This window comes from Aegilops tauschii, chromosome 5 (genome assembly GCF_002575655.3).
Source record: "Aegilops tauschii subsp. strangulata cultivar AL8/78 chromosome 5, Aet v6.0, whole genome shotgun sequence".
In the NCBI taxonomy this organism is placed as follows: Eukaryota; Viridiplantae; Streptophyta; class Magnoliopsida; order Poales; family Poaceae; genus Aegilops; species Aegilops tauschii.
Genome location: NC_053039.3, coordinates 370,382,503 through 370,396,586, shown reverse-complemented (window position 1 = coordinate 370,396,586; position 14,084 = coordinate 370,382,503). Strand labels below are relative to the sequence as shown.

At 45.3% G+C, this 14,084-nt stretch overlaps 1 pseudogene; it reads left to right on the top strand.

Annotated features, from left to right (window-relative positions):
* Window positions 1-14,084, top strand: part of LOC109747589 (serine carboxypeptidase 1-like) — a 67,707-nt pseudogene that overhangs the window by 29,436 nt on the left and 24,187 nt on the right.

The window sequence follows — 14,084 nt, the reverse complement described above, 5'->3', positions numbered from 1 at the left end:
AGTATGCCTCTACTTGACTAGCTCGTTGATCAAAGATGGTTATGTTTCCTAGCCATAGACATGAGTTTTCATTTGATTAACGGGATCACATCATTAGGAGAATGATGTGATTGACTTGACCCATTCCGTTAGCTTAGCACTCGATCGTTTAGTATGTTGCTATTGCTTTCTTCATGACTTATACATGTTTCTATGACTATGAGATTATGCAACTCCCATTTACCGGAGGAACACTTTGTGTGCTACCAAACGTCACAACGTAACTGGGTGATTATAAAGGTGCTCTACAGGTGTCTCCGAAGGTACTTGTTGGGTTGGCGTATTTCGAGATTAGGATTTGTCACTCCGATTGTCGGAGAGGTATCTCTGGGCCCTCTCGGTAATGCACATCACTTAAGCCTTGCAAGCATTGCAACTAAAGAGTTTGTTGCAAGATGATGTATTACGGAACGAGTAAAGAGACTTTCCGGTAACGAGATTGAACTAGGTATTGAGATACCGACGATCGAATCTCGGGCAAGTAACATACCGATGACAAAGGGAACAACGTATGTTGTTATGCGGTCTGACCGATAAAGATCTTCGTAGAATATGTGGGAGCCAATATGAGCACCCAGGTTCCGCTATTGGTTATTGACCGGAGACGTGTCTCGGTCATGTCTATATAGTTCTCGAACCCGTAGGGTCCGCACGCTTAACGTTACGATGACAGTTATATTATGAGTTTATATGTTTTGATGTACCGAAGGTTGTTCGGAGTCTCGGATGTGATCACGGACATGACGAGGAGTCTCGAAATGGTCGAGACATAAAGATTGATATATTGGACGACTATATTCGGACACCGGAAGTGTTCCGGGTGATTTCGGAGAAAACCGGAGTGCCGGAGGGTTACCGGAACCCCCCCAGGAGAAGTAATGGGCCTTATGGGCCTTAGTGGAGAGAGAGAGAGGGGCAGCCAGGAGGGGCCGCGTGCCCCCTCCCCCTCTGGTCCGAATTGGACTAGGAGAGGGGGGGGCGGCGCCCCCCTTTCCTTCTCCCTCTCCCCCTTCCTTTCCCCCTCCTAGTAGGAGTAGGAGGGGGGTCCTACTCCTACTAGGAGGAGGACTCCTCCTCCTGGCGCGCCAACAAGGGCCGGCCGGCCTCCCCCTTGCTCCTTTATATACGGGGGCAGGGGGCACCCCATGGACACAACAATTGATCTATTGATCTCTTAGCCGTGTGCGGTGCCCCCTCCACCAATTACACCTCGATAATATCGTAGCGGTGCTTAGGCGAAGCCCTGCGTCGGTAGAACATCATCATCGTCACCACGTCGTCGTGCTGACGAAACTCTCCCTCAACACTCGGCTGGATCGGAGTTCGAGGGACGTCATCGAGCTGAACATGTGCTGAACTCGGAGGTGCCGTACGTTCGGTACTTGATCGGTCGGATCATGAAGATGTACGACTACATCAACCGCGTTGTGTTAACGCTTCCGCTTTCGGTCTACGAGGGTACGTGGACAACACTCTCCCCTCTCGTTGCTATGCATCACCATGATCTTGCGTGTGCGTAGGAAATTTTGAAATTACTACGTTCCCCAACAGTGGCATCCGAGCCTGGTTTTATGCGTAGATGTCATATGCACGAGTAGAACACAAGTGAGTTGTGGGCGATATAAGTCATACTGCTTACCAGCATGTCATACTTTGGTTCGGCGGTAATGTTGGATAAAGCGGCCCGGACCGACATTACGCGTACGCTTACGCGAGACTGGTTCTACCGACGTGCTTTGCACATAGGTGGCTGGCGGGTGTCATTTTCTCCAACTTTAGTTGAACCGAGTGTGGCTATGCCCGGTCCTTGTGAAGGTTAAAACAGCACCAACTTGACAAACTGTCGTTGTGGTTTTGATGTGTAGGTGAGAACGGTTCTTGCTAAGCCCATAGATGCCACGTAAAACTTGCAACAACAAAGTAGAGGACGTCTAACTTGTTTTTGCAGGGCATGTTGTGATGTGATATGGTCAAGACATGATGCTAAATTTTATTGTATGAGATGATCATGTTTTGTAACCGAGTTATCGGCAACTGGCAGGAGCCATATGGTTGTCGCTTTATTGTATGCAATGCAATCGCCCTGTAATGCTTTACTTTATCACTAAGCGGTAGCGATAGTCGTAGAAGCATAAGATTGGCGAGACGACAACGATGCTACGATGGAGATCAAGGTGTCGCGCCGGTGACGATGGTGATCATGACGGTGCTTCGGAGATGGAGATCACAAGCACAAGATGATGATGGCCATATCATATCACTTATATTGATTGCATGTGATGTTTATCTTTTATGCATCTTATCTTGCTTTGATTGACGGTAGCATTATAAGATGATCCCTCACTAAATTATCAAAGTATAGGTGTTCTCCCTGAGTATGCACCATTGCGAAAGTTCTTCGTGCTGAGACACCACGTGATGATCGGGTGTGATAGGCTCTACGTTCAAATACAACGGGTGCAAAACAGTTGCACACGCGGAATACTCAGGTTAAACTTGACGAGCCTAGCAGAACACGGAGACCGAAAGGTCGAGCGTGAATCACATAGTAGATATGATCAACATAGTGATGTTCACCGTTGAAACTACTCCATCTCACGTGATGATCGGACATGGTTTAGTTGATATGGATCACGTGATCACTTAGAGGATTAGAGGGATGTCTATCTAAGTGGGAGTTCTTAAGTAATATGATTAATTGAACTTAAATTTATCATGAACTTAGTCTTGATAGTATTTTTGCAAATTATGTTGTAGATCAATAGCTCGCGTTGTTGCTTCCCTGTGTTTATTTTTGATATGTTCCTAGAGAAAATTATGTTGAAAGATGTTAGTAGCAAAGATGCGGATTGGATCCGTGATCTGAGGATTATCCTCATTGCTGCACAGAAGAATTATGTCCTTGATGCACTGCTAGGTGACAGACCTATTGCAGGAGCAGATGCAGACGTTATGAACGTTTGGCTTAATCAATATGATGACTACTTGATAGTTTAGTGCACCATGCTTAACGGCTTAGAATCGGGACTTCAAAGACGTTTTTAACGTCATGGACCATATGAGATGTTCCGGGAGTTGAAGTTAATATTTCAAGCAAATACCTGAGTTGAGAGATATGAAGTCTCCAACAAGTTCTATAGCTAAAAGATGGAGGAGAATAGCTCAAGCAGTAAGCATGTGCTCAGATTGTCTGGGTACTACAATTGCTTGAATCAAGTGGGAGTTAATCTTCCAGATAAGATAGTGATTGGCAGAATTCTCTAGTCACCATCACCAAGTTAGTAGAACTTCGTGATGAACTATAGTATGCAAGGGATGACGAAAGTAATTCCCGAGCTCTTCGCGATGCTGAAATTGACGAAGGTAGAAATCAAGAAAGAGCATCAAGTGTTGATGGTTAACAAGACCACTAGTTTCAAGAAAAAAGGGCAAAGGGATAGAAGGGGAACTTCAAGAAGAACGGCAAGCAAGTTGCTGCTCAAGTGAAGAAGCCCAAGTCTGGACCTAAGCCTGAGACTAAGTGCTTCTACTGCAAAGGGACTGGTCACTGGAAGCGGAACTGCCCCAAGTATTTGGTGGATAAGAAGGATGGCAAAGTGAACAAAGGTATATTTAATATACATATTATTGATGTGTATTTTACTAGTGTTCGTAGAAACCCCTCGGTATTTGATACTGGTTCAGTTGCTAAAGAGTAGTAACTCGAAACGGGAGTTGCATAATGAACAGAAACTAGTTAAGGATGAAGTGACGATGTGTATTGGAAGTGGTTCCAAGATTGATGTGATCATCATCGCACAATCCATATAACTTTCGGGATTAGTGTTCAACCTAAATAAGTGTTATTTGGTGTTTGCGTTGAGCATGAATATGATTTGATCATGTTTATTGCAATACGGTTATTCATTTAAGTTAGAGAATAATTGTTGTTCTGTTTACATGAATAAAACCTTATATGGTTACACACCCATTGAAAATGGTTCGTTGGATCTCGATCATTGTGATACACATATTCATAATATTGAAACCAAAAGATGCAAAGTTAATAATGATAGTGCAACTTATTTGTGGAACTTCCATTTAGGTCATATTGGTGTAAAGCGCATGAAGAAACTCCATGCTGATGGACTTTTGGAATCACTTGATTATGAATCACTTGATGCTTGCGAACCATGCCTCATGGGCAAGATGACTAAGACTCCGTTCTCCGGAACAATGGAGCGAGCAACTGACTTATTGGAAATAATGCATACTGATGTATGCGGTCCGATGAGTGTTAAGGCTCGCGGCAAGTATCGTTATTTTCTGACCTTCACAGATGATTTGAGCAGATATGGGTATATCTACTTGATGAAACATAAGTCTGAAGCATTTGAAAAGTTCAAAGAATTTCAGAGTGAAGTGGAAAATCATTGTGACAAGAAAATAAGGTTTCTACGATCTGATCGCAGAGACAAATATTTGAGTTACGAGTTTGGTCTTCAATTAAAACAATGTGGAATAGTTTCACAAATTCGTGCCACCTGGAACACCACAGCATAATGGTGTGTCCGAACGTCATAACCATACTTTATTGGATATAGTGCAATCTATGATGTTTCTTACCGATTTACCACTATAGTTTTGGGGTTATGCATTAGAGACAGCTGCATTCACGTAAAAGGGCACCATCTAAATCCGTTGAGACGACACCGTATGAATTGTGGTTTGGCAAGAAACCAAAGTTGTCGTTTCTTAAAGTTTGGGGTTGCGATGCTTATAAAGAAAAAGTTTCATCCTGATAAGCTCAAACCCAAATCGGAGAAATGTGTCTTCATAGGATACCCAAAGGAGACAGTTGGGTACACCTTCTATCACAGATCCGAAGGCAAGATATTCGTTGCTAAGAATGGATCCTTTCTAGAGAAGGAGTTTCTCTCGAAAGAAGTGAGTGGGAGGAAAGTAGAACTTGATGAGGTAACTGTACCTGCTCCCTTATTGGAAAGTAGTTCATCACAGAAAACGGTTCCTGTGACGACTATACCAATTAGTGAGGAAGTTAATGATAATGATCATGAAACTTCAGATCAAGTTATTACTGAACCTCGTAGGTCAACCAGATTAAGATCCGCACCAGAGTGGTACGATAATCCTGTTCTGGAGGTTATGTTACTAGACCATGACGAACCTATGAACTATGAAGAAGCGATGGTGAGCCCAGATTCCGCAAAATGGCTTGAGGCCATGAAATCTGAGATAGGATCCATGTATGAGAACAAAGTATGGACTCTGCTTGACTTGCCCAAATGGTCGGCGAGCCATAAAAAATAAATGGATCTTCAAGAGGAAGACAGACGCTGATAGTAGTGTTACTATCTACAAAGCTAGACTTGTCGGAAAAAGGTTTTTGACAAAGTTCAAAGTGTTGAATACGATGAGATTTTCTCACTCGCAACGATGCTTAAGTCTGTCCGAATCATGTTAGCAACTGCCGCATTTTATGAAATCTGGCAAATGGATAAACAAAACTACATTCCTTAATGGATTCATTAAAGAAGAGTTGTATATGATGCAACCAGAAGGTTTTGTCAATCCTAAAGGTGCTAACAAATATGCAAACTCCAGCAATCCATCTATGGACTGGTGCAAGCATCTCGGAGTTGGAATATACGCTTTGATAAGTTGATCAAAGCATATAGTTTTATACAGACTTGCGGTGAAGCCTATATTTACAAGAAAGTGAGTGGGAGCACTACAACATTTCTAATAAATATATGTGAATGACATATTGTTGATCGGAAATAATGTAGAATTATTCTGCAAAGCATAAAGGAGTGTTTGAAAGGAGTTTTTTCAAAGAAAGACCTCGGTGAAGCTGCTTACATATTGAGCATCAAGATCTATAGAGATAGATCAAGACGCTTGATAAGTTTTTTCAATGAGTACATACCTTAACAAGATTTTGAAGCGGTTCAATATGGAACAGTCAAAGAAAGAGTTTCTTGCCTGTGTTACAAGGTGTGAAATTGAGTAAGACTAAAAGCCCGACCACGGCAGAAGATAGAAAAAGAATGAAAGTCATTCCCTATGCCTCGGCCATAGGTTCTATAAAGTATTGCATGCTGTGCACCAGATCTATTGTATACCCTACACTGATTTTGGCAAGGGAGTACAATAGTGATCTAGGAGTATATCACTGGACAGCGGTCAAAATTATCCTTACTGGAATAAGGATATGTTTCTCGATTATGGAAGTGACAAAAGGTTCGTCGTAAAGGGTTACGTCGATGCAAGTTTTGACACTAATCTAGATGACTCTAAGTCTCGGTCTAGATACATATTGAAAGTGGGAGCAATTAGCTAGAGTAGCTCCGTGCAGAGCATTGTAGACATAGAAATTTGCAAAATAGTTACGGATCTGAATGTGACAGACCCGTTGACTAAAATTATCTCACAAGCAAAACATAATCACACCTTAGTACTCTTTGGGTGTTAATCACATAGCGATGTGAACTAGATTATTGACTCTAGTAAACCCTTTGGGTGTTGGTCACATGACGATGTGAACTATGGGTGTTAATCACATGGTGATGTGAACTATTGATGTTAAATCACATGGCGATGTGAACTTGATTATTGACTCTAGTGCAAGTGGGAGACTGAAGGAAATATGCCCTAGAGGCAATAATAAAGTTATTATTTATTTCCTTATATCATGATAAATGTTTATTATTCATGCTAGAATTGTATTAACCGGAAACATGATACATGTGTGAATACATAGACAAACAGAGTGTCACTAGTATGCCTCTACTTGACTAGCTCGTTGATCAAAGATGGTTATGTTTCCTAGCCATAGACATGAGTTGTCATTTGATTAACGGGATCACATCATTAGGAGAATGATGTGATTGACTTGACCCATTCCGTTAGCTTAGCACTCGATCGTTTAGTATGTTGCTATTGCTTTCTTCATGACTTATACATGTTCCTGTGACTATGAGATTATGCAACTCCCGTTTACCGGAGGAACACTTTGTGTGCTACCAAACGTCACAACGTAACTGGGTGATTATAAAGGTGCTCTACAGGTGTCTCCGAAGGTACTTGTTGGGTTGGCGTATTCCGAGATTAGGATTTGTCACTCCGATTGTCAGAGAGGTATCTCTGGGCCCTCTCGGTAATGCACATCACTTAAGCCTTGCAAGCATTGCAACTAAAGAGTTTGTTGCAAGATGATGTATTACGGAACGAGTAAAGAGACTTGCCGGTAACGAGATTGAACTAGGTATTGAGATACCGACGATCGAATCTCGGGCAAGTAACATACCGATGACAAAGGGAACAACGTATGTTGTTATGCGGTCTGACCGATAAAGATCTTCGTAGAATATGTGGGAGCCAATATGAGCATCCAGGTTCCGCTATTGGTTATTGACCGGAGACGTGTCTCGGTCATGTCTACATAGTTCTCGAACCCGTAGGGTCCGCACGCTTAACTTTACGATGACAGTTATATTATGAGTTTATATGTTTTGATGTACCGAAGGTTGTTCGGAGTCCCGGATGTGATCACGGACATGACGAGGAGTCTCGAAATGGTCGAGACATAAAGATTGATATATTGGACGACTATATTCGGACACCGGAAGTGTTCAGGGTGATTTTGGAGAAAACCGGAGTGCCGGAGGGTTACCGGAACCCCCCGGGGAGAAGTAATGGGCCTTATGGGCCTTAGTGGAGAGAGAGAGGGGCAGCCAGGAGGGGCCGCGCGCCCCCTCCCCCTCTGGTCCGAATTGGACTAGGAGAGGTGGGGCGGCGCCCCCCTTTCCTTCTCCCTCTCCCCCTTCCTTTCCCCCTCCTAGTAGGAGTAGGAAAGAGGGGAGTCCTACTCCTACTAGGAGGAGGACTCCTCCTCCTGGCGCGCCAACAAGGGCCGGCCGGCCTCCCCCTTGCTCCTTTATATACGGGGGCATGGGGCACCCCATGGACACAACAATTGATCTATTGATCTCTTAGCCGTGTGCGGTGCCTCCCTCCACCATATTACACCTCAATAATATCGTAGCGGTGCTTAGGCGAAGCCCTGCGTCGGTAGAACATCATCATCGTCACCACGCCGTCGTGCTGACGAAACTCTCCCTCAACACTCGGCTGGATCGGAGTTCGAGGGACGTCATCGAGCTGAACGTGTGCTGAACTCGGAGGTGCCGTACGTTCGGTACTTGATCGGTCGGATCGTGAAGACGTACGACTACATCAACCGTGTTGTGTTAACGCTTCCGCTTTCGGTCTACGAGGGTACGTGGACAACACTCTCCCCTCTCGTTGCTATACATCACCATGATCTTGCGTGTGCATAGGAAATTTTGAAATTACTACGTTCCCCAACATGAACTCCCGCACATAACGGAGGAGCATGGCACTCCTCTCCTCCTTGAGCTCACGGAGCTCCACGTCCTTGGCCCTGAGCTCCGCATCCTTGACATGGAGCTCCTGTGTCAGGCGCCTCACCTCGGACTCCGTGATCTGCTGCGCCGTCATGGCACCAGGTAGAAGCAATGGGGAGAGGAAGCAAAGGGGCGAAATGGCTGAAAGGCAATGCAATCTACGGGAAGGCACAGGGAGCGGGGAATCTTTTGGTTTTCACCACAGTAAAACACCAGTCGACGACTTCTCACATCAGGGAACAGTGGGTTTTTACAGGCGGAGTCATCATGACTAATTGCTGCCGCGCCTGCTCCAGTCAATCAAAAAATTAAAAATCCTGCCGCGCCTACTCCCGTCAATCAAAAAATTAAAAATCCTACTGCACCCAAACACCAGAGCAACGCCGCGGTGGATATCTAAATTTACCTGCCGGCAAGTAGATAAAAAAGGGGTGAAAAAACAAATGTGGCGGCGGCCTAGCTAATCGGTCGAACTAGCCCAACTAGCTAGCCACCGTGCTTCACTGATGTACTCGGCGGGATAGGTGGTCTTTCGTGATTTGACGACTCATTTACTTGCTTCGGCGCTACGACCGAGGAGGACCCAGAAAATGCGCAGTAGGGCGTCCCATGTCAGGAAGAATATATGCGTGCACCACCCGGGAGGACCCCGAAACCGCGCGGTAGGGTGTGCCACGTCTCGGCACGGAGGAAAAATGGGTGTGTAAAAATATACAGTATCAGACGTAGTACCTATGGTTCGACCTCGGGACCCAGCCAGTCGGTCGAAAACACCCCACTAGCCACACAGCTTCATCATGCAAACGTGGCACGGAGGATTGATGTGGTTAGCTCCGTCTCGACCAGCCACAACATCTCTTGTTCTAGGCGATTCTTCTATTTTCCAAGCTTTTTTTTAGTTGTAATAACACCACGGCAAGCTAGCGCCGCTCTTCGTGTGTGCCCGTGCAAAGGTTAGACGATGGAGAGAAGAGAGATTGAGATCGCCGACCTGGGACCCACCAGTAAGTGAGACAACGGTCATGCACGTGTTGACGAGGCACTCCCTCTACTCTACTCAACGCAAGTACTGTATAAAATCAAGTTATGGGACAAAGCCAACAACCGTTCATTTTTTCAGGCTATCGACTTACGCTTTGTAGTCCAGGTTGCCAGTTCGAATCTCATCTTTCAGATTTGTTAGTTTGAGGTCCAAATTTGATTAATGACAAGTGGGACCCCCGTGTGTTGTTCCGATATTTCAGTGTAGGATGGTTTTTTTGAACAAACACTTTGCGCGGTTAGACAAGTAACGGCACGAGTTACACGTATTTTGCAAGTTTACGAACAAAAATGACAGCGGCATAGAATATCACATCCACCCCGCAGCTTAGATACTATGGTGATACGACTTTTTACACCGTTGGAAGTGAGATCCAATGGCTTGGGAGTAGTCTTTGTAATTATGCGCAATTTCCAAACTCTCCAAAGGTTTTTTTGCAAATAAAACATTCAGGCCTCGTGTGTGCCGCTGCATCTTCGATCCAACGGCTCCCCGGTGCTCATATTAGGTGCTCCCCCTAGCTTAATTACCCGCTACGGTGATATGAGCATCTAGGTCGTATGATCAGTGATCAGATGGCACATGCATAGTACTTGTACTTTCTGCGCATTTCCCAAACTCTATCAGTCGTATATTGTAAAAACATTCAAACCTCCTACTGTGGGCAGTTAGATCTCAGTGAACTCGTATCACCATAGAATCTACGGTGCGGGAGCACCTCATACTCTCCCGTGCGAGAAAACATAAGTTGCTATCGCAGCTTGGATGCTACGGTGATATGAGCTTGGAGGTCATTTGATCTGAGATCCAATGGCATCTGAGCAGTCTTTGTGCTTGTAAGCAGTGGCCGAACTCTTTTGGGGCTTTTCTGCAAAAAACCATTCGAACCACCAAGGAGGTGTTGGGTCACAAATCCAACACCTCCGAAGAGCTTGTATCACCAAAGCATCTAAGGTGTGGTAGCACATGATATTCTTACATACAGGAGAATATGATGTCCTCCTTCATCTTAGATGCTATGGTGATACGAGCTTCGAGGTCGTTGGATATGGGATCAAAGGGCATCTAAGTAGTTTTTGTACAAATTGTGTGCAATTCTCAAACTCATCAAGGTTTCCTGCAAAAATATTAAGACACATCATGTGAGCTGCTATATCTCATATCTACAAGCTCCAAGCAACTCGTATCGGCACATAGCATCTAAGGTATGGGGGCACATGATATTCTCCCGGGGAGGAGGGGTGGGGGTGCACATCCAATCGGTGGTTGGGAGGGTGGGGACAAATATAATCTAAACAACCCTAAACAGAGCTACACAATTTTATCTAAGGTCGAGGGGTTGACCCCCGACAATCATAGCTCCGCCTAAACACAACATTTGCATGTACTGTAGTACTAGACTTAATATTCATGTTTCAGTTTCATGTTCATATTAAATATTGAACTGAGGACCATGGATGTCTTACATTTTACTCCCTTCGTTCCTAAATATTAGTCTTTTAGAGGCTTCAAATGGACTGGCACATACGGATGTATATAGACATATTTTAGAGTCTAGATTCACTCATTTTGCTCCGTATGTAGTCACTTGTTGAACTCTCTAAAAGACTAATATTTAGGAATAGAAGGAGTATTTTTGAATTCGTGTCATACATGCATGGTTTGGAAAAATAGATGCACTATACTTATTGGATTGTTGTTGTGTTCGTGCGTGTGTGTCTCTGTGTGTGTGTGTGGTCATATGCTTGATACATACAAAGTTTTATCACCTCCATATTGTTCATCTTTTATATTTGAATTTGCATTGGAAACCTTACTAGGGATACCATGAAATATGAAATCCACGTTGAGATCACTATATCACAAACTCACTCTAATTCAACAACTCGTCATAAATCAATTACCACGTTGAGATTAGTATTTGCAAGGAAAATACGGGTATTGTAATACACATAGATTCGTTCAGCAATTTAAAAGGTTCCTTTCGTATTCTCGAATGGCAGGACCCAACGGCGTACCAGCCAGACCTTGGCTCGTGTTGATCCTAAAAAAAAACGGGCTCGTGTCCTTCGGTGGCGTGCGTGGTACGCACATTAGGCAACCCCAACTAGTCGAGCCTCAGCGTTTCAAGTTGAAATATCTGGCGGCCAGAATTCCAGCCCTAGGAAATTCCCCTCATGTCCCCGGTCCATAATGACTACCGATGAACAACGGAGGGATGCTTTAGTAACTAGACAGCGTTACCTACCATGCCGAGCACGGTTCAATTCCCTCGGTCGCCGCTCGTCAAGGTCACCCGTCAACTGCATTTCCTAGTACTACTACTACTACACTAGGATGAGCACAGAATTGAGCCCGTTTGTTCGTGCCTAGTACTTGAGTTAATATATCAGGCAATGCACTGGTACGGAGGGATTATCCTTTTACTCTGCATATATAATTTGTCTGAAGTCTAACTAAGCAAAATGTTTGACCAAATCCTTTCTTAAGAAATACAACAGGACAGATGTACGGCATGAAAATTTATTGCATGATGCAGGTTATGATATTGTTTCGAATCCTGGATCTTAAATTTCAGAAAATCCAAAAGTGAGCATAAATTCTTGAAACTAAGCATGGTCACGTGATATGGCAAAAATATTACTTTGTAAGTTTTTTCTTCAATTTGAGACAAGCTGCTTATGACAAGTTGCACAAATGAAGAGCCAAGGTATTTTGGAACAAAGACCTGTCATGTTAAGGCGAACGCTTTCACTATTGAAACTGTGGGCGTTTACGTGCCGCCACGAGTCCCCGCTTCTCATCGGCAGGTGCCGTCCGAGCAAGCGTGTGAGTCGATGGGAGGCGTGCGAGCAGACCGCTGTGCAGGCTCACCGGGAGGCGAGCCCTTTGACCAGGCTCCGCCGCCCACCGTCGTCCCAACTGCTCCCACTTTTTATGTCACCGGTGCCACAGTTTAAAATCAACCCCGCACTACCCGGTATCGCTACAATCCTCTCTCTTCATCTCCGATTCTCCTGTCGTATACCTCCAACTAGCCTGACCTAAACGTACGCCATGCCGCATCACAATGGTCTGCCCTTAGTGTTCCAGTTTCCTGAGGAACACACCCAGCCGGAGTCTCAAGAACATAAGGCGCTTTGGGACGAGCTTGAACTGGCCTTGCGGGAAGACGCCACGCGTGTCCCCGCTCCCGTTCCGGCTCCCGTCGCCTCGACTGCGCCAACGCCCATCCCCGTGGCATTGATGGGCTGGGAGCCCAACATTGTCGCCGAGCTTGATCCCACTTGGTTCCACGAGGTCCCCGCCGACTTTCACGCACCCGTGCACATGCCAGCGCATGCGCCTGCGCGTGCACTGACGCGCACGCCCGTGCCGGTGCCCGTGCACCTGCCAGCGCATGCGCCTGCGCGTGCACTGACGTGCGCGCCCGTGCCGGTGCCCGTGCACACGAATGTCTCCGCCGCGCCGTTGACAGCGCCTGTCCCCGCGCGGGTGCCAGTGCCCCCCTCAGCGGCATTGATGGCCGCCGTCGACCGCTTCCTTGCACCAACGCCAGTCGCCTCCTCCCGCCAGTTGACTCGCTCCGAAGTCCAGAACATTTTGGCCTTCCTTGAAGCTAGGCCAACGTCCAGGAGTACGCCAACAACGGCGCAAGACGCCGCCGTCGCCGTCGGTCAGTGGCCCGACGACACACAGAGCACGGCAGAGGAGCCGCTTCCCACCGTGAGACGCCGCCGCCACCACGTAATCTAAATTTGCCATGAAAAACGTTCAGATTGCCATGCTTAAAATCCGAACGTTTATCATTTCCGTTTATTTTATATCGATCGTCGTATAATTTAAATTCGAAGTTAGACTGAACGAAATGTATGGTTTGATCGATTGAATGTTCTGCTAGAGCCATATCAAATTAAATATAAAATGTCATCAAGCCACATGCATTCCTTGTCATCCAACGACCTAAACTGCTTCAATGTCGAGCGCTCAACACGTTTAGCGTGCAGTTAATTTCATGCCAAAAATAGTGCTAATCACATGACAACACGCAAATAATATCCTAATAGTTAATATCCGCATGCACTTAATATACTTCCAAATTAACGTGCATTGCACGTACACACTGACCAGTGCTGCTAGTACGTGAAACTGGTGCCGTGACTTGTGAACGCGTCCAGATATGGTCAACGGCAACATCGCCCGCGAGTTCTTCCTGTTTGCCCGTGCGTCTAAACGCAGAAGGGGAGGAGAGAGAGAGCACACATGGAACCCACCAGTAAGTGAAGGCGAATAGTACTAAAAATAATATTATATGTTATCCATTAATTAGGCTGTGATAATATAAAAACATTATGTGAACAAAGGGGGTACAACAAACATTGCTATTCTACGTATGTTGCCTATTGACGTGCGGCTTGAAGGCACGGTCGCATGTTCGATCCTCGTCCTTTATTTTTTAATTTGTATATGGGTCCAAATTTGTTTCATGACATGTGGGCCCCTCGGTGTGTAGTTTGTAGCACTTTAATTTGTGGGTTAAAATTTGTTCCATTCCAAGTGGACTATCGGTGTGT